The 22511-nt window shown below is 42.5% G+C and overlaps 1 long non-coding RNA gene across 1 annotated transcript in view; it reads right to left on the reverse strand.

Annotated features, from left to right (window-relative positions):
* Positions 1–943: 943 nt before the first annotated feature.
* The window catches only part of LOC140458546 (uncharacterized), a 35372-nt gene continuing 13804 nt past the window's right edge, over positions 944–22511 (reverse strand). The window contains exons 2-3 of the long non-coding RNA XR_011953514.1: positions 21354–21481; positions 944–8255 (exon numbers count right to left, since the gene is read on the reverse strand). This is a non-coding gene — a long non-coding RNA (uncharacterized lncRNA). The remainder of the gene's footprint in view (positions 8256–21353; positions 21482–22511) is intronic.

A 22511-nucleotide genomic window follows, 5' to 3' on the forward strand; every position in this document is an offset into this window, starting at 1 on the left:
CCATCCCGCTGCTCTCCCCATCCCATCCACTCCCTTCCCTCTTTATCTGCAGCTCCCACTACCTCCCACTCCCAGTCCTGAAGAACTGTTTTACCTTAAATTTTGACTTTCATATCTCATGATGCTGCTGTGTTCTTCCCTCCTCCTGTTTGTCTCCTATAATTCAGGAAGATAGAGTCGAGTCAGCACAACATGCTGGTAGGCAGGAACCATGGGTTGCCCATTGAAGTCCTTGAACCTCTGTCCTCAGGCCAGGAGTAAGACATTTTGTCCCTCGAGACACTGACTCATGATCAGAAGAGGCCATTCAGTCCCTCCTAACTGTTACATTGAAATACGAGGATGTCATTGATCCTGCAACACGTGAAACCAATGAGGTATAGACTGCAAAGACAGACTGCTCCATGTTTTCCCTCCTGACTCCATTGCTATTGGTGCACATTTGTTATGTTAACGTGGTTTGCTGACCATGAGGAGGGAAAGTGATTAGTTTGTACCAAGTCCCAAGGAGGCATCTTCCATCTTCGAGATATTATGGCTAGACCACACAGAGCATTCTTAAGCAGGCATCCCAGAGCATAACTTTGAAACTTGTGTCGGTAAGTGTACAATGAAAATTACCCGGAGTACTTTAACGAGGTTGACTACAGATTTTTAAACAGACAAGAACCTTATTCAGAATATTACACAATGAAACACTGATGTGTTGTCTGTTTGCAATACTGTAACCACCTGAACCCCACATCCCTGCCCCCACCAAAAAAAAACATAATCAAGACGTTACGATGCTGATCTCTCCTCCACTAGAACAGGTATCAACCAATAGATTTCCAGTGGGCATATTTGCACTCCATTACACAAGAAGTGTGGATTTGCCTGGGTATTTCTCTCGTTGCAATAAGGCAATTTTGTATCTTCAACACACAATGCGTTTCTGCACTGTTTTATATAAATTCACAAACACATTAATACATTTGATTGGCTTCATTCAGTAAGTCTTACATTTTTTAAACTCTGTCCAAAGCCAAATGTGACATGTTGTCACAAAGCTGGTCCCTTTACAAGGTTTTCTTGTCCTTGATTTTCTTTTCCCAGAGACGTTATAAACGACCCAAGTTTCCAACATTCCTGAATTTTGAATGTTTCACCGGGGGCCCTTTTGTTTATACCGAACAGATAATTCCTCAGACAGAAGGCTTTCAAGTCTTTCAAGTAAAACTGACACAATGAAGGGCGCGTGGCCAGCTCTCTGGTTGTGCAGGTCAGTTCAGTTCAGGGGTTAGTTGAGTAAGGGTCACTGTTGAAACGGGACGCTATCCCTCCCCTTCTGCCCTTCCGATTTTGTAACATGTAAGCGTTTTGAGTTATTTTAACTCTTTATGCTAAGGGTTTTTTTTGGGATTGTTGCATGTACTTTGGAACAGCATCCTTTAGTGGGGATAGCCTGTTGGGTTCGGATAGGATGAGTTGTTCGGTATTCTGTTTTCGGTTCATTTTGTTTCATTCCGTAATTTCGTAAATAAATGCTGTTTGTTAAAAACTCGGCAGTGTGACCAGCTAATTCCCTCATTGAATATGCACTGTATACTTACCTTCAAATACCACAGTTACGGTCTGGGTTATGTGCTTCAAAATATTTGAGGGGTCTGGCCTTGTCCTTAACAATGTGCAACAACCTTGTTCATTAAAACCCAAGGATTAATGCATCAGGGATGGAACGAATCTGATATTGGCTAGGAGGCAGAAAGGACTGGAGCCAGTGGCTGAGCAGACATGAGGGGAGTACAGTAACATCTCCCAATCAACCCTCATTCTTTCTCACAAATGGAATGAAATGCAATGCAGAGTGATAGAACAGATGACATTTGGGCGATGGAATGCTGAACGACAATGTGAATAGAAAAGGCAATTTTAAACGTGATGGATGGAATTATAATTTACATATAGAGTATTCAATCATAGGCTATACAGGTTGATAAGATTGTTTATCTGAACAGGATATTCAGAATTAAAAAAACAGACACATAACAACATGAGTGGGGTTACAGGGAGTTACTGCAGAATAAGAGTGGGTATATTGCTCATTCAGAACTGGTATTGAGATAATAGTCTGACTGACCACCACCTTTGCTGTAATTAATCTGCGAAATGTATTTAAAAGCTTTCAGAGCATGTGAGGACAAGCTTATTAATAAAGGACATGAATGATGTTATCATCAATAATCTATTCCTGTTGTTTCATAAAGTGTGGAAGTGAGGACTGCAGATGCTGGAGATCAGAGCTTAAAAGTGTGTTGCTGGAAAAGGGCTTATGCTTGAAACGTCAATTCTCCTGCTCCATTGATTCTGTCTGACCTGCTGCGCTTTTCCAGCAACACATTTTTTGTTTCATAAAGTGTAGCTATCTCTAAAATGTCTTTCAAATCAAAATAAATGTGTTGAGATTCACGCATTTAAGTGGACCTTGGCAAAAAAAGTTATTTTTAGATCTTGAAGAAGAAACAGAATCCAGTTTAATACAAGTGTCACCGGCACAAGTCACGGGAACAGGAATGGAGCAAATTGTTCAAATATAACATCTAGACCCATCCAGAAAAGTAACAGATTAGAGATAATGGAAATCAGACATCCAAGCACAAAATAGTAGAGAAGTGCAACAGATAAGGCAGGATATGGAGAGAGAAACAATGTTAACGGATTGAGGTCGATACGAACCTGTTCTGAGCAAGTCATACTGGTCTCAAGATAGTTAATTTTGTTTCTCTCTGTTCCAATGCTGCCAGAACTGCTGAGTTTATCTCCAACACTTTCAATTGGCATCACAACAGGCCACAGAGAGGAATGGTGGGTGGTTGCTTTTCAGACTGAGGCATGTGACCAGCAGTGTTCCACAGAGGTTCATTCTGGGATTTCATTGTTCGGTCATTTATGTAAATGATTTGGATGACAATATAAAGAGCATGGTTAGTAAGTTTGCGGATGACACCAAAACTGGTGGCACAGTGGACAGTGAAGAAGCCTTTCTAAGATTACAAAACGATCTTGATCAAATGGGTCAATAGGCTGACAAATAGCAGAGAGAGTTCAATCTGGATGATTGTGAGGTGCAGACAATGGTGTGTTTTTGCCGCTGTCTGATGCACTGGGAATGGAATGATTGTATTCCCCATCTGCTGTGGTACAACACAAAGATGTCCTCCTTAATTTTTAAGAGGCCTTGCCCTCTCCCTGGTTACCCTCTTGCTCTTAACATATTTGTACAATATATTTAGTTTATTCTGAACATTATCTGTCCATGCTATCTCATGTCCCCTTTTTGCTTTCCTCATTTCTCTCGAAGTAATGTCCAACACGCTTTATATAGTTTAAGAGATTCGATTGATTAAAGTTGTCTATATCTAAATTAAGATTCCCTTTTATTCTTGAGAAGAGCTTCAATACCTTTAGTCATCCATTGTTCCTTATTCTTATCAGAGTTACCCTTCACACTAACAAGAACATAATGCCTCTCAGTTCTCATCATCGTACCTTTGAATGTCTTCCACGAGTCACACGTTCTCTTCACCTGCTAACAATCTCCTTTAATCAAACTTGGAAGGTCATTGTCTCATGCCATTAAAGTTTATGGTACTCCAATTAAAAAGATAATATTAATGGAAGGCTTATCCTTTTCCATAACCATTCTGAAATGAATAGAGTTATGTTCGCAACAGCCATCATATTCCTCCACTTTTACTTTAGTCACTTGCCCTGATATTGCACAAAATAAGGTCTAATTTTGTTCCTTCTCTATTTGGAGCAACCACATATTGATAAAGAAAATTTTCTTGAACACATTTGACAAATTCTTCATCGTCCAAACCTTTAACACGAAGGTAGTAACAGTCAAGTTTTGGAAATTTAAAATCCCCTCATTATTACAATCTTATTAAGTTTACATATATCTGAGATCTCCCTACATATTTGTTCTTAATTTCTTCCTTACTATTGGGGAGCATAGAGTACAATTCCATCAACATGTTCTTTTCTTTCTGACTTTTAATTTCTACCAATATATCTGCACTGGACGATTTGTCACAAACGAGCACTTCGCACAATCTCTTCAAAGTGTTCTTTACTTTCTTATCTTAAATTTCTACCCATATATTTTAACTGAACACATTTTTAGTAATATCTCCCCTAGTTAGAGCAATAATTTATTCCTTAATCAAAACTGACAGCCTTGCCCCCCACTGCTCCTTCACCCCATGTCTCCTTTTCTGTCCTTTCTATAGCATCTAACACCTGGAAGATTGAATTACCACTCTTAGAACAAAAAGCATAGAACACAGAACAATACAGCGCAGAATCGGCCATTAGGCCCTCTATGATGCGCCGACCTTTGAAGTATTCTCAGCTCGTTCCCTACACTATCCCAAAATCATCACTGTGCTTATCTAAGGATGGCTTAAATCCCCCTAATGTGGCTGAGTTGATTACATTAGCAGGTCGGGCATTCCAAGCCCTTACGTCGCTCTGTGAAACATACCTGTCTCTGACATCTGTCTGAAATCTATCACCCCTCAATTTGTAGCTATGTCCCCTCATATATGCTGGCGTCAACATCCTAGCAAAAAGACTTTAACTGTCTACCCATCTCATCCTCTGATCATCTTGTATGTCTCTAACAAATTCCCTCTTAGCATTCTTTTTTCCAATGAGAACAGACCCAAGTCTCTCAGCCTTTCCTCATGCGACCTTCCCTCCAGATCTGGCAGCATCTTGGTACATCTCCTCTGCACCTTTTCCAAGACATCCACATCCTTTTTGTAATGGGGCTACCAAAACTATACACAATATTCCAATATCGCCGCACCAGCGTTCTGTATAGTTGCAGCATGATATTGCGGCTCCGGAACTCAATCCCACTACGAATGAAACCTAACAAACCGTATGCCGCCTTCACAGCACTATCAACCTGGGTGGCAACTTTCAGGGATCTATTTACATGGACTCCAAGATCACTCTGCACATCCACACTACCAAGAATCTTTCCATTAACCCAGTACTCTGCCTTTCTGTTATTCTTCCCAAAGTGCATCACCTCACATTTAGCTGGATTGAACTCCATTTGCCACCTCTCAGACCAATTCTGCTGTTTATCCAAGTCCCCTGCAACCTGTAACATTCTTCCAAACTGCCCACAACTTCACTGACTTTCGTGTTGTCTGCAAATTTACTAATTCATTCACCTGTGCCTGCGTCTAAGTCATTTATAAAAATGACAAACATTAGTGGTCCCAAATCAGACCCTTGTGGCACACCACTAGTAAACGGACTCCAGGCTGAATATGTTCTATCAACCACCACTCGCTGCCTTCTTTCAGAAAGCTAGTTTCAAATCCAAACTGCTAAATCACCGTCGATTCCACGCCTCTGCATTTTCTCCAACAGCCTACCATGTGGAACGTTATCAAAGGCTTTACTGAAGTCCATGTATACCACGTCAACTGCCCTACCCTCACCTACATGGTTGGTCACCTTCTCAAACAAAAATCAATAAGATTTGTGAGAAATGACCTGCTTTTGATGAAACCATATTGACTATCTGAAATCAAATTGTTGCTTACTAGATGATTTAAATCTTATCACTTATAATCCTTTCCAAAACATTTCCTACAACAGAAGCAAGGCTCATTGGTCTATAATTGCTTGGGTCATCTCTACTACCCTTCGTGAACAAGGGCACAACATTTGCAATCCTCCAGTCCTCTGGTATCAAACCTGTAGGCAATGATGACTCAAATATCAAAGCCAAAGGCTCTGCTATCTCCTCCGTAGCTTCCCAGAGAATCCTTGGATAAATCCCATTCAGTCCAGGGGGTTTCTCTATTTTCACTCCTTCCAGAATTGATAACACCTGTTCGTAACTAACCTCGATTCTTTCTAGTCTAATATCTCATACTTCATTCTTCTCCTCGACAATCTTCTCCTTTTCCTGAGTGAAAACCGATAAGAAATGTCCAATTAGCAACTCTCTGATCGCCACAAGGTCCACACTCAACTTCCCGCTTCTGTCTTTGACTGGCCATATTCCCACCTTAATCATCCTTTTATTCCTCACATACCTCTAGAAAGCTTTAGGGTTCTCCTCTATTCTATTTGCTAAAGACTGCTAGTGTCCTCTCTATTCTCTTCTTAACTCTCTCTTTAAATCCTTCCGAGCTGATCTGTAACTATCCATCGCCTCATCTGAACCATCTTGCCTCATCAACACATAAGCCTCCTTCTTCTTCTTAACAAAAGATGCAATTTCTGTTGAAAACCATGGTTCCCTTACCTTATCACTTCTTCCCTGTATGACAGGGACAGACCTATCAAGGACACACAATAACTGTTCCTGAAACCAGCTCCACATTTCCACTGTCTGCATCCCCTGTATTTTGCTACCCCATTCTATGCATCCTAATTCTTGTCTAATCACATTATAATTGCCCTTACTCATCGATAACTCTTGACCTGTGGCATGTACCTATCCCTTTCCATCGCTAAACTAAACACAACTGAATTATGGTCACTCTCTCCAAAGTGTTCAACTACAACTAAATCAAACACTTGGCCTGGCTCACTGCCAAGCACCAGATCCATTGTGGCCTCCCCTCTTGTCGGCTCTTCGACATACTATGTCAGGAAACTCTCCTGTACACGTTGGTCAATAACTGATCCATCCGATGTACGAGAGTTATAGCATTTCCAGTCAATGTTAGGAAAGTTAAAGTCCCCCATAACGACCGCACTGTTTCTTTCACTCCTACTCAGAATAATTTTGATAATCCTCACTTCCACCTCCCTGGAACTCTGCAGAGGCTACAAAAAAAATCTTCAAGCAGTGTGACCTCTCCTCTCCTGTTTCTAACCTCAGCCCACACTACATCAGTAGACGAGTCCTCAGCAAAAGTTCTCAGAGCCAGCATTATACTACTTGGCTAAAAAGACCACACCTCCTCCTCTTTTACCGTCTTGCCTGTTCTTATTGAAAGATCTTGAACATCTTTCACCCAAGTTCCTATAATAGCTTTGATATCCCAATCCCATGTTCTGAAACATGCGCTGAGGAGATTAGCCTTCTCTGTAAATCCCATTGCACTAAAGTAAATGCATTTTAGTTCTTCAGAATTACTATATAATCTGATTCTCTCATCTTTCTTTTCTAACTGGCATGTTCTCATCATATTCAGAGATTTCTCCAGCCATCCAACAATTTACACTGCTACTTAGAGTACCCCCACTTGCATCCTCTGTCAATATAAAGTCTGCCTTTATAGGATGAGCAAATCTCCCTGTGAAGATATCGGTGGCTTTCCCGTTTAGATTAGATCAATCCTTTTGGAACAGGCCTTTTCTATTCCAAAAGACTTTCCAATCTCCCAAAAATCTGAATCGGTCAACAACACAGCAGCTCTTCATGCATTGATTTTTCTCCTTTAACCTTTATTTTCCCTTCCCCGCTTGAATTTATCATTGGGAGCAAACCAGAAATTGCTATTTTAAGGTTTTCTTTTTAATCCTCTACATCACCTCTGTAATTCCCTCCGGACTGTTTTAATCTTTTCCCTAAAAATGTCATTCATACCAATATATACAATAATTTCTGGCTTCTAAATCACACCTTTAACAATATGCTTGAGACCTCCGGAGACGTTCTTAATCCTAGTTCCGCGAAACCAATAAACTATCCTAAATTTTCACTCACTGCCACAGAATCTCCTGTTTATGCCCTTGAAAGGAGAGATCCCTGTCCCAATAACTATACAAAATCTTCTCAATCGCTGCCTAGGCATAAGAATTTTTCCAACATTCCAATAACCGATGGCTCTTCCATTTTCCTCAGAGAGACTAACCCCTTCATCAATTCCAAAAGCTGGACATCTGTTTGATAGAGGAATAGCCACCGGAGATTGTTGAACTACCTTCTTACTTGTCCTGACAGTCACCCAGCTATCTGACTGATTTTGTTGCATAACAACTTCCAGATATCTCCCTCTCTAACTTATATATCTGGCCTTAATATTATTATGCCTATAAACAGAATTTTTCATGACATTAAAATAGAAAATACATCCGTATACTTATCAAACATATAAAAAATAAATAATATCAACCATTTGGAAAACTAACCCAACAAAAAATATTCCTCTTCAATAAATTTCTCGAAGAAAAAGGTCTTCTCCAGAGCTGAACGCGTGTCGGACTCTCCAGAATAAAGGCACATCTTCCTATTTAAAAATAGTTTTTGAAACAAAAAAAAACTTTCGCATTTAAAACTAAAGACGATGACTTTTGAAACATATATAGACTTTTCTAGTTTGTTTTGTAAATCCCCCCCTCCCCTTGAAAAGCTCGTTAAAACAATGTTCGTTCGAGAAAAAAATTATTTTGCTTGTTTTTTTGGTTTGTTTTTGAATTTTAATAAAACAAATTGGAAAAATAATCTTATATTAATAAACTATATGAACTATATTAAATTGAATAAAAAACTATAATTAATCTTTAGCTATGCATGCAATCCCACGAGCAGCTGTAAAATCCATACTGCTCTAAGAACACGTATTAAAACTTTTTTTTACAATTTAAAGAAGAGTGGGCATATGTTCTAATAATTTGTTTCAAATGCAGGGTAGACTTGGCGATATGATTTGATCTACTACCGTGTGTATATGTGCAGCATTTAATTTAATCTTTAGCCTCATCTCTCCAGCTCTTTCAAGCAATCATATGAGCCCATCCTGCAGATGAAAAATTCCTTCAGCTCTGAGTATTGCAGGGAATATTACAAAGAAAATTATCCAGGTCCACGTAAAATACAAATGTTGCAAATGAAGTAAGCCCGACCTAGTCCAATATTAAACACATGCAAGCATTATGAATGAAACATACAGAGAAGAATAGGATAAAAGGAGAATTCAGCTGCATGTCCAAAACAAATCTGTGGCTCTCTCATAAAAGGACCTCCACTGCTGTAAATTCACCAAAAATAGGAAGAACAAGAGACTGAAATTCTTAATTCTTCTCGTTTGAACAACATCTGAAGAACAGAAGACATAAGACAAGTCTTATCTGTGAGCTTCATAAGTGATGATGATGAGAATGTGAGGGATGGATTTTGGGGGGAATGATAAATAATGTTATGGATGACACAAAGGTTAGGTGGGTGGTTCACAGTGAGGAGGAACATGTTAGTTTAAAGATGATATAAATGGTTTGTTCAGGTGGCTAGTTCAATGGCTGATGAGATTTGACTGATAAATGTGAGGTGATACATTTCAGAAGTAACAAGACGAGAGAATACTCAAACTATGATGAGGGGTTAGATGTTTTTGAAGCAGAGGAGGTTGAAGGGGTTCCTGATTGAGGTATTTAAGAGCATGAGGTTTATGGACAGTTTGAACAGAGAGCAGCTCTTCCCCTTACTCGAGTGCTCAATACAAAGGAGACATAATTTTGAAGTGAAAGTGATCTCACCATTAATCTGTAAAGCTTAATTGCAGATTGATGTTGAATTTAGATTCCAGCATTTGCAATGGTGGCATTTGAATCTGAGTTCCTAGAATATGATCTTGATCGCTGAATCAGCAGTTGGCGATAATACCACCAGGACATCACTTTCATCTTATCATAATCTTCTTTGTTAAGGTGTGAATGACGTTTTATCTTTTTTCACAATTCCTCTTCCACTCAGGAATAAACTTTAAATGATGTGTTTGTACTATCTTACTAAGTATTTGCCATTGTTCTTCAAATGTTCTGCCCTTCAATGTTATTTTTTCGAGTCCACTCAGGCCAATCCTTCCACATAATTATCACTGCCTGATACTAAAACCCTTGTATCTTTGAATCTGAATGTGAAACTCCAGCATGTTACGGTCACTCTTTCTAGAGGATCCTCTACTATAAGATGATTTATCACTCCTTCCTTATTATTCACACCAAATCTAAAAGCCAGTTTTCTGGTTTGTTGTTCTAAGTAATAATCCTTCATACATTCTGCGCATCGTTATTTGAGGCTACCCTTGCCAAATTGAGTAATTAAGCCAATATGCATACACAGATTGCTCACTCTTGTGCCCTTCTCACAAGCCATTGGTATTCCCTGGTTTTTGAAAGTATGTTTGGAGGATGGGAGTATTGTGGCATGAAATTACTCCTAGAAGCAGGTTTGCTTCCATGTGCTTTATTTGGATCCAAATTGATTTGTCATTTTGGTCCCTCGCGCTAATGTCATTTCAATGCAGCCTTGATATCACTCTTAATCAATGCAGCAACTCAACCTGCTGTACGTTCTTGTCTGAGTAATGAGTACTCTTGGACATTTCACTTCCCAACACTGACCTTCCTGTAACCACCTTTCTGTAAGCCCCACCAGGCCGTATCGTTATAACTCTGTTTGTGCTGTCATTTTTTCCAAATATTCCATGCATTCAGGTACAAGGTATTTATGTAAATTCTATTGGATTGGTTTATCTCCTTGAATACGTTTGGTGCACTCCACACATTCCATTCTTATTTTTTGATCTCCGATAATACTGAACCTATCATTTCCACTCACATTTTTAAAATTGCTATGATTATTTTCCTCAGCATAGTCATTAGACTGGCCCTGCCTGGCTATTCTATTAAACTCTAATTTCAGCTCACTTGCTGTCCTGCTGCTCTGGTTTTCAGTCTCCTGCATTATTCATTTAACTCCACCCAAGATGCATCATCAAACCTCCCTGCCAGGATGTTGGTGTTCCTCCAGTTAAAATGGACCCTGTCTTTTTTTTACAGGTCCCACCTGCCCTGGACAAAATCGCAATGATCCATAAATCTGAAACCCTCTTCCGGAACCAGTTCTTCAACCACATATTAATGTTTTCTCTCTTCATCTTCCTTATCCCACTTCCACCTAGCACGAGGAGTAACCCAAGATTACAACACTGGATATCCTGCGTTTCCACTCAGGCCAATCTCCCTGCACTCTCCTTGCAGGATCTTGTCACATTTCCTGCCAATGTTATTGATACCAATGTGTACCACTGGCTGTAAACCCTCCCCTTCAGTATGCCCTGAGCATTCTCGGAGACATCCCTGATCCTCGCACCAAAGACACTTATTATGAAGAATGCGTAGAATCGTCGAATCCCTATATTGTGGAAAACGGCCATTTGGGCCAATATGCCCACACTGACCCTCCAAAGATTAACCCACCCAGACCCGTTAGCCTATTCTCATACTCTATATTTATCCCTGACTAATACACCTAACCTACACATCCCTGAACACTATGAGCGTATTAACCTGGCCAGAGCCAGTCTACTACCATATATGGATTCTGCTTTCGCACCACAGATACTGCCAGTACTTCTGAGCATTCCCAGTAACTTCTGGTTTTGACACCAATGATGATCACATACTGATCAAAACGTATCCAACTCAGATCTGAAAAAAAAATCTGAATTTATTTTCTCATTAAAAATCCAAATATTTTGTAATTCAAGAACCACAGCAAATATCCATTAAATTATTTTTGTTTGGTCCATAATTGTCATTTGTTCACTTTGCCAATCCATGAATAAAAGACATGTTTGCATGTTTTGTGCATTATCTTTTGGGAGGAGTTAGCGAGAGGTGGGGGGTGGGGGTGAGGGGCTCGGACCAGGGGGTTTCTGGGAAGGTTAATTTCCCACTAAAAACAGACTTACCTGGAGCATCAGGCCTCCATTTGCAGCAGCGGTGAGAGCGAGGAGCGGAGTGGGAGAGGACGAATTGTGCACTGGGAGGGTAAGTGATCTGACATATTTTGCCAGCGATTGAACGTGAGACACTACACGTGTAATGTCTCCCACCCCGAACTCCTCATCTAACCAAAGCAAAAGAACTCTGTACTGTGTGGATAAGGTGCTTCTCTTCTTTTTTTTTAATCCTGTGATTAGTTAAAGAAAACCCTTTCCTTTTCCGTTTATCTAATTTAAGACCAAGTTATGCTTTAGAGTGAAAATGATAGGAGATCTCAGAGCCATGTTATGCTCCATTTGCTCATTGTGGGAGCTCAGGGACACAGCTGCTGTCCCTGTTCACGTGCAGGATGTGTGTCCATATCCCTGCACTCTCCTTGCAGGATCTTGTCACGTTTCCTGCCAATGTCATTGGTACCAATGTGTACCACAGCCACTGGCTGTTCAGCCTCCCCTTCAGTATGCCCCGAGCATGCTCGGAGACATCCCTGATCCTCGCACCAAAGACACTTCTTATGAAGAACGCATAGACGCGATGATGGCTCTGGAGCGGCGATGGACTCACCTTGGAGCGCATACAATGCGGAGGAGGTTGTAGATAGCACATTCAGTGAACTGATCACATCAGAGATTAGGATTGCTGAAGGAGAAAGGGAATTGGTGACCAAAAGCAGAGAAAGAGCAGGAAGGCACTGCAGGTGTCCCCTGCGGACACCTCTCTCCTTAGCAGGTATACTGCTTTGGATACTGTTTGGAGAGATGGCTCACCAGGAGAAGACAGCAGTAGCCCCGTTAAATGCACCGTGGTTGGACCTGCTGTTCAGAAGGGCGGAAAAAATACTGGAAGGGCTAAGTCAAAGGGGATTCAATTGTAAAAGGAGTAGATAAGCATTTTTCTGTTCGAAGTCAAGACTCCAGAATGGTATGTTGCCTTCCAGGTGCAAGGGACAGTAATGCCTTGGATCGACTGCAGAACATTCTGAAGGGGAAGGGTGAATATCCAGTTTTCATGGTGCATGTAGGCACCAATGATATAGATTTTAAAAATCAGGATGAGGTCCTACAAACAGAATTTAGGCAGTTAGGAGTCAAGTTAAGAAGTAGGACCTCAGAGGTTGTAAGCTCAGGATGGCTACTAATGCCACGTGCTAGTCAGAGTAGGAATGAGAGATGGTGCAGGAGGGAGGAGTTCTAATTTTTGGGACATTGGGACTGGTTATCTGGGAGGAGGGACTATTACAAATTGGACAGCCTACACCTGAGCTGGAATGGAAATAATGTCGTTCGGGGTACTTTCACTAATGCTGCTTCAGAGGGTTCAAACTAATGTTGTAGAGGGATGGGAACCAAATGAGGAGCTGAGTCGATATTAAGGAAATAACAACTGCAGCCTGTAAGGAAATAGATAATGAAGACAGCGTGAGTAAGTGGAAGAGTCGGCAGGGAGTAGATGATGAACACAAAGGGACAGGTTATCTGAGGTGCATTTGTTTTAATGCAAGAAGTGTAGTATGTGCAGATAAACACAGGGCTTGGATTAGTACCTTGGAGTTGATATTATTGCTATTAATGATACTTGGTTGAGGGAAGGGCATGATTGGCAAGTAAATATCCCAAGATATCAATGCTTCAGGTGGGATAAACAAGGGGGTAAAAGGGGTATAGGAGTTGCATTACTGGTCAAAGAGGATACCACAGCTGTGCTGAAGGAGGGCACTATGGAGGACTCAAACAGTGAGGCAATAAGGGTAGAGCTCAGAAATAGGAAGGATGCAGAAACAATATTGGGGCCTCCCAACAGTGAGCGTGAGATGAAAGTACAAATATGGAAACAATCATGGAAAGATGTGGGAGCAACATGGTGGTGGTGAAAGGCGATTTTATTTTCGCAACATTGACTGGGGTTCACTTAATATTAGAGGACTGGATGGAGCAGAATTTGTAAGGAGCAGCCAGGAGGGATTTTTGAGCAGTATGTAAACAGTCCAACTCAGGAAAGAGCCATTTTTGTCCTGATGCTGGGGAATGAGCCTGGCCAGGTGGTTGAAGTTTCAGTTGGGGATAACTTTGGGACTATTGATCACTAGTCCATACGTTATAGAATACGCAAGGACAAAGACAACAGTTGTCCTAAAGGAAGAGTGCTAAATTGGGGGAAGGCCAACTATACCAAAATTCAGCAGAAGTTGAGGAATATAGATTGGGAGCAGTTGTTTGAAGGTAAATCCACATTTGATACGTGGGAAGCTTTTAAAGAGAGGTTGATTAGAGTTGAGGTCAGATATGCTTCTGTGGAAATGAGGGGTAGGAATGGCAAGATTAGGGAACCATGGATAACAGGTGAAACTGTGAGACTAGCTTAGTGGAAAAAGGAAGTGTACATAAGGTCTAGACGACTGAAGACAGACAAAGCTTGGGCAGAAAATCGGGAATGTAGGACCAATATGAAACAAGGAATTAAGAGGGCTAAAAGGGGTCATGAGATATATTTAGCAAACATGATTTTGGAAAATCCCAAAGACTTTAATTCATATATCAATAGTAAGAGGGTAACTAGAGGAAGGGTTGGACCACTTAAGGACAAAGGAGAAAAGTTATGCATGGAGTCAGAAGAAATGGGTGAGATTATTAATGAGCACGTGATATCACTATTCACCAAGAAGAAATGTTGAGATTAGGTATGGATGCTTGATTCCTCTAGGTCAAGCTGAAATAAGGAAGTGTTGGTTATTCTAAAAGACATTAAGGTACCAGGTTCCCAGGTCCGGATGGGATCTTGGATGAGAGAGGAAACAGGTGGGACCATAGCAGATATCTTTGCAGCATCTTTGAACACGGGTGAAATCCCGTAGTACTGGGAAATTGCTAATGGTGTTCCCTTGTTTAAGAATGGCGACCCTGACGTTAGTGGTATGGAAGCTGCTGGAGAAATACTGAGGGATAGGATGTATTCCCAGTTGGAAGAAAATGTGCTCATCAGTGATGGGCAACATAGTTTTGAGCAGGGAATGTCATGTCTTGCCAACTTAACAGAATTCTTTGAGGAAGTGACAAAGTTCCTTGTTGAGTGACTGTCATTAGATGTCATATACATGGACTTTAGTAAGGCGTTTGATAGGGTTCCCCATGGTACGCTGATTGAGAAAGTGAAGTCACATACGGTCCAGGCTGTACTAGTTAGATGGATAGTCTAGTCCCCTATTCCCTTTCTTCTTCTTGGCTGTCATGTCTGCAGGGTGATCTGCTCTCTGTGTGAGCTATCCACCTAACTCTCAGTATCACAGATGCCCCATAGAGTCTCTAGTTACTATCTGAGTTCCATGACCCAGTGTTCATCTAGGACACGAGCAGGGGCTATGACTTCCCAACGTAACAGAACAGATTTTCCATCGAACAAACATGTCTTGTCATGTCTTAAAATGAAACATGTCGAGAGTAACTTAATTAATTACTTAGAATTAAATTAACATCAGGGAAAAAATAACAATCTGGTTAACTCCCTTATACAACTGTGGCTTACTGAGGGTAATATATAATATATTGGCTCAGAATTTCACTTCTCCCTCTTATTTCTGAGTTCAATCCTTATTTCAGAAGTTGAAAAAACAAATTTGCTAACTTCTACCAATTCACTGACAGGCGCTAATAACGGTGTATTATCTGCCAATGAATTTACAGCCTTTTCTGTGAAGGCTCTTGTACTTCTTCCAAACTCAGTGCAGGCCCGTCCCAGCAGCAGAAGGTTATCTCTCTGACTCCCAGGTACATGTAATCCTCCAGCTCCCACTCCACTCTGCTCCCTCACAGGGTCACCGTCTCTGTGACTCCCAGGGACGTGTAATCCTCCAGCTCCCACTCCACTCTGCTCCCTCACAGGGTCACTGTCTCTGTGACTCCCAGGCACAATTAGGCCATGATCCTCAGTGCGGATTTATATCCTCCCACTTTGCTGCCTCCGTAACTCCCAGGTGTGAGTGAGCCTCATGCTCCTGCTCCAAGTTGCTCCCTCACATGGTCACTCCCTCTGTGACTCGGTGCTGATTTCGAGCCTCCTGCTCTGCTGCTTCTCCAACTCCGAGTCCTAGTCGGCCTCGATCCTCGCTACTGATTAATGTTCTCCCGCTCTGTGCTGCACTCTCTCAGGTTCTCTCCCTTTGTGACTCCCAGGTAATGGTAGGCCTCAAGCCTCAGCTAAGATTTATAACATCCCATTCCGCACTGCTGCCTTACAGAATCGCTGATGTGCCTGGAAGACAGTGGGGAAGAGGAGGATTAGACAGAGCAGAGGGTGTTACAGTGATTGAGTGAGCTATATGGGCTGGAACAGGTTATCTGTGGAGCATGGCAGACCTGCAGTGTCGAAAGCAGGTTATTGGAAGATACAGTGAGAGTTGCAGACACTGAAGAAGGTGAAGGAAATAGAGATAGTAGTTTGTTCATGACGGAGCTATGCAGAGTCAAAAGTACTTTTTCTGTGCTGCTTACAGAGATGTGTAGACTTCAACAAGTACAAATTGAGAGCCAGCAAGTGTTGTATGGTACTGGAGACTGTTGGATATTACAGAGTTAGAAGACTTGCAGTAACTGGGGGGAGTATAAACTTTTGGAGCACTGGTGGTGTTCAAGGACCCTCAGGACATGAGGATTTGCAGAAAATGGGAGCATTCCAAATAGTGGGATTGTGGGGGCTGGAAGTCCCGAGATAGATAAGGAGGATGAAAAGTTCCGATTTACCACACGCAACCATTGTAATTATCGAGATTTAAGGAAGGGAACCTGTGCTGTCATTGATTACAGTTATATGGAGAGTTACAGAAGCTGAAGGGGTTACAAATTTAAAAAGGGAGAGATTTTAGGTGATCAGAAATTTAAACAAGAATAAAGAAATTTTAGAGATCTCAGGCACAGATGGGAATGGAAGAGGTGAGATAGTGTGAGGAACTATAAGAGTTATAAATCTGGGAGGATGCCAGATATAAAAGGGAGAGCTGCATTGTCTGTGTGCAGTTAGAGACATGAGGAGTGTTGTAGCACCTGCTGGAGGCTACACGGATAACAACAGTTCCAACGGCTGGTGCAGTGGTTCAGGAAGGCAGCTCCCCACCACCTTCTCAGGGACAGCTCCAAATCAATAATAAATGCTGGTCCAGCCAACAAAGCTCATGTGCATGAATGAATGGAGGAATAAAAGATCTACAAGTAGCACTGAGGTCACTCAGGAAGGCCCTTTCAACGGCACTTTACAAACCCGGAACCACTATACCCTGGAAAGACAGGAGCTCCGGGTGCACGGGAACACCAACATTTCCAAGGTGCCCTCCAGGCCATGCTCCATCCTCCCAGCACTGTGTCTGTCCCTACTCCCAAAGGACTGCAATGGGTCAGGAAGGCAGCTCCCCACCACCTTCTCCAGGGAATTACAGATGGGAAGGTAATGGGGAAACTCTGCTGTTTACAGCCAGACAGAAAAATAAATCCAGCAGTGGGTGTGAAATGACATTTCCGTTTCAGAACAACATGTTGAACATGGATAGAGGATTTGTCTGATTGGCACAAGGCAGAGAGTGTGAAGAAAGGGCAATGTTTCACGATGGGAACTGGTGATGGGGGAGCTCCGCAGGGGTCAGTGTTGGGACTACACTCAACACTTTATTCATTAAGAGTCTAAACAAAAGATGTGAAGGGGTACGAGAAATGGGTTTCCAAGAAAGATTTCAGGGATGACATTCGTGTCATAGGAGGAGCAGGTAAAGTCTCTGGGTCTGCACTTGATGAAGTTTCAGAGGCGGCGGCAGAATCTCATTCAAACTTACAGAATACTGAGGGGCCTGGATGGAGTGGACGTGGGCAAGATGTTTCCACTAGCAGGAGAGACGAGGGGCCAAGGGCACAGCTTCAGAGTGAAGGGAGGAGCCTTTAGAATAGAGATGTGGAGGAATTTATTCAGCCAGAGGGTGATGGATCTGTGGAACTCACTGCCTCATGGGACTGTGGATGCGAAGTGATTCAGTGTATCTTACTCAGAGATAAGCAGGTTCTAGATGAATAAGGAGATCAAGGGTTACAGGGAGTGAGAGAGTGGGGTTAAGAAACAATTCATACACAATCGAATAGTGGAATAGACCTGATGGATTGAATGGTCTAATTCTACCCCTATATATGATGGTCTTATGGACTGCGCTTATTCCATAAGTTTCTAAGTGTGCAGTTAGTATTTCTGGCATATCGTTTAACATACATTCCAGTACTTTCGTGATTATTGCTGTCAGCTCTTGGTTTCAGATCAACTGCAGAAAGCTACGCTATGGCCTAACCTGGGAATCCTGGTGTATAAATCTCAGAAAGGTAGCATACAGGGACAGAAGGACATAGAGAATGTAAATGGAATTGATTTCAAAGGGAATGGAGAATAAAAATAGGGAAGGCTTGTAATAAATATAGAGGACTCCAGTCGGTCCACACTGAGAATACAGTGAACAGGTTTGGTCCCCTATCTGGAGGGAAAATATCCTTGCATTGGAGGCAGCCCAGAGAAGGTTCACCAGGCTGATCTTCAAAATGGAGGAATATTGAGAAGAAGAGGTGAAGAAGGTTGAACTTGCAGTCGTTAAAATTTAGAAAATGAGACAAATATATTGATACACCAAAGATTCTTGTGTTCTTACAGATTTGGTACTGAGACATTGTTTCACTGAGCAAGGATCTGTAACCGGAGATGAAGGGGAATACAGTTACCAGAGAAGCCAATAGAGAAAAGCTGGGCTGTAGAGACTGGAGGATGTTACAGAGTTCGGTGGTTTGAGATCAGTGTTCGTGGTTAGAGATCAGATGGTTGGCTGGCTGAAAGATGTCAAGGATTATCAGTTCTGAAGGATTTACAGAGATTGGGAGGAATATAGGGATTTGAGATTGCACACAGTAGTAGTTGGAGCTACAGAAGTTTTTCGAGAAAGGGAGTGTTAAAGGCACTGGAGAGTAGACAGATGGGGTAGTATTGGAGCTACAGGAGTTGATAGAGAAAGGGAGGATTGGAAGGACTGGAGAGTACACAGGTAGGGGTTGTAGTTGGAGCTGCAGGAGTTTATAGAGACTGGGAGGATTGTTGGTGCTCGAATTACAGTGACATGGACAAAGGTTGGAGCTGCAGGAGTGAGTGAGATAGGGAGGTTTGAAGGGGCTGGATCAGTTCACACAGCCAGGGAGAAGCATAGGGATTGGAGGAGCCAGAGATGCTGAGGGTTGTAGGGCTGCAGATGTTCAGAGAGTTACTGAGGACTGAAGGCAGGTTTACAGCATTCCCATCAGTTACACAGAGATGTAGAGTGCTGTTCTGGAGTGGGTTACAAAAATCGAGAGGGTTGCAGATACTGGAAGATATTACAAAGACAGTGAGCTGTAGAATTTGAGGAGGTTACAGCAACAGGATGCGTTGATTAGTTGGAGGCTGCTCCAGGTGATAAACATGCTGCAGAGGATCAAAACCTTACATTGATCAGGGGGATTGGAAGCTCTGGAGATAAAGAATGAGAATTGCAGTAACTGAAGAATATCACAGAGATGGGGAGTAATATATGAGTTAGAGGAGTTATAACATGGGATAGGCTGTATTCAATGGAGTCAGAGAAGATACAGGGAGATCTGAAGGGACTACAGGTGATCGAAAGGACAGGGAGGCTTCTCACTGTTGGATTGGGTCAGTTTACGCAGGCATGGGGTATTTTATGGAATTGTGCTACTTACAGAGAATAAGAGAGTTGTATAGGATTGAGGAAAGAACAGAGATATGGAAGGCTGTAGTTAATGAAGACTTTTGTTGATGTCAGATGCTGAGATTCTGGAAAGAATATGGACTGGCAAGCTGTACAATCTGTCAGAGCTTACAGAGACAGGAACAGCAATAGATCCTGGAGACACAAACACAGATAGGGAGTATTACAGACACTGGAGGAGGTTTTTGCTTTCGGGATGGTTGTAGGGGAGTGTAACGTTTACACAGATAGGGCTGTAAGAGCTGGAGAAGGTTATGGAGATGATTAGATTGATGGGGGGACCGAAGGAGTTTACATTGACAGGGCAGGTGATAGCGATGGGAGAAGGTTACATTGATAGTAAGTCTTATAGAAACTGATCGGGAGAGTCACAAGCATTGGAGCTGGTTTCACAGATCGGTAGTTTTACAGTGTCCTGGGAGGATTACGCAGATAGTGAGGTTTGTAGGATGTTCACATTTTCAGAGTGTTTCAGGAATGGAAAAGGTTACACAGTTAAGGAGGGATGTTGGAGTGTGGGAGTTCACAGAGACTCGGAGGTTTGAAGGGGTTGGGGCTGATTATGGATAGATGGATATATTTGGGGCAGTAATATGGAATGCAGAGGGAGAGTTTGGATTAGATTCCCTACAGCATGAGAACAGGTACTTCGGCCCAACAAGTCCACACCAACTCACCAAAGAGTAATTCACCCAGACCCACTTCTCTCCGACAATGCACCTAACACTATGGACAATTTAGCATGGCCGATTCACCTGACCTGCACATCTTTGGACTGTGGGAGGAAACTGGAGCACGCGGAGGAAACCCACGCAGACACAGGGAGAAGGTGAAAACTCTACATAGACAGACAGTCACCTAACGCTGGAATCAAACCTGGGTCCCTGGCAGTGTGAGGCACCATCGCTCACCACTGAGCCACCGTGCTGCCTAAATTGCAGAATTACACAAAGAGAGAGAGTGTTTGAGGTGCTGGGAGGACTGTAGGGAGTGGACGAGCAAACAGAGATGTGGAGTGCTGCTGTGGCTTGAATAGGGTCTGGAGGTGTTCATATCGGTAAGGAGGTCGGTAGGGTTGGGAGAAGGTTACTGTGGTCATGTGGTGCTATAGGCCAGGAGACAGGAGTGTGATCGGACCTGCAGAAGGTTACAGTGATATCATGTTTTCTTGGGGCTTGAGGAAAGTACACAGGTGGGTATTTTGCTCCAGGCTGGAGGATTTTACAGAGACGGCGTTACTGGAAGTATTGTGAAAAACTACAGAAATGGGAATTATTGCACTGAGCGCAGGATGAGATCATTGAGATTGGGCATGTTATTGACATTGGAGCAATTTACATACAGGGAGAGTTGTCAGCATTGGAGGAGATTTCAAATATACAGCGGGAATTTGGGAGGGGTGGAGGTTACAGAAATAGGAAAATTTCTGGGAATTACAAGCATTCAAGACATTGGCACATACAAGTTAGACCGAAAGGCATGTTTCCTTGCTGTCTGACTCTATCACATGAGAAGAGAGAGTGTGAGAGGGAGAATATAGAACAGAGAGATCCCAGGTTTCAATACCATCTCCTTGAGGGAGGCCTGCTTTCCCCTCTGTTGTACTGATCCTCACTAAGACAGCATAGGCCTGAATTGATAACGGTCAACTTACTGTATTGACATAGGAAGGCTCAGTACAGCAGAGATGAAAATTAACAAGAGGTGGGGTTTGAGCCTGGGACCATCATGCTCTGTGTTTACCCTTCAACACTGTATCTGTGTCACGTCTTCCGGACCAAAGTTCAATCCCTTAAATACACTCTGCTCTGTTCACTGTGAGTGATCTTACCTCACTGCAGGATTTACTGCAGGCTCCAGATCTCACTCTCCATCTCTCGGGCTGACCAACTGTCTTCAGTGTGGTGATGGACGAGACAGGAATTGGGAATTCTATTGAGTCAAGAGCATCCTGAGTATCTACAGGAGATAGAGAAACAGACAGAATGGGAAATTAAACTGATGCAGTGAGGGTTACACATGGAGAATGGCACCAAGTCCCACTGAGATCTGGAAAATCCCAGTCTCCATCCCTGGTCTGTGTTGCCTCATCTCCCTGGAGTGGAGAATTCTGTTGGCTCAGGATTTGGAATAGTTGCAAAAGGTGCAGTCACCGGCATCAATTAGACCCTCACAGTGACAGAGACCACATGGAGAGAGACTGTGTGATATCACCAGAGAGCAGGAAGGTTTCAGGATCAAATCACGGTCAGGAAGAAGGTGAACTGGGATCAGTACTCAGGGATGAGGGAGCTATCAGTGGACCAGGCAATGGCCTCGTAGTACTCTCACTAGACCGTTCATCCAGAATTTAATGCCAGAGTCAGGGATACACATCTAACCGCTTAATAATACCCTTTCAGTAAGCAAATCTGTTTTCGGCTGCCAGTCTGGCCTACACATGAATCCAGACCCAGGGCAATGGGATTGACGCTCAAATGCCCACTGTCATGATCTGGCAAGGCACTCAGCTCTAAGGCTGGTCAGGGTGGGCATGCGATGCTGACCAGCCAGAGACAGCAACATCCCATGAGTGATTTAAAATCAACACTGCTGGGAGCAGTGTCCTGGCCAATCATGACGGTAGGTTTATGGACAGGGCTTTAAACTGACAGAGAGGATGCAGGGACAGGGTTCAGGTGAAAGGAGCTTTCCAAATCCAGAGAGAAAAGGTGAAGCCTCAGAACAGCATGGGAATGTGGCTGAAGACAAGCAGAAAGGAACAGGAAGGGACAGAGTTTAACTAAAACTGTACATCAATGAATTGGTTTGTGACAGGACATTGTGGGGAAGAGGAAATTATAATGTTGTTTTGATTTGGAATGGACAAAGTATCTACAATAAGGTAATAGACTTGGGACACAGAGATAAATGAGACTTAGTCACCAGACAGACGTGATTACAGGGTGAATAAAAGGTGGAACATAAGTATTCAACAGTAAACAACCTT

The sequence above is a fragment of the Chiloscyllium punctatum genome, chromosome 33 (assembly GCF_047496795.1).
Source record: "Chiloscyllium punctatum isolate Juve2018m chromosome 33, sChiPun1.3, whole genome shotgun sequence".
Taxonomy (NCBI): domain Eukaryota; kingdom Metazoa; phylum Chordata; class Chondrichthyes; order Orectolobiformes; family Hemiscylliidae; genus Chiloscyllium; species Chiloscyllium punctatum.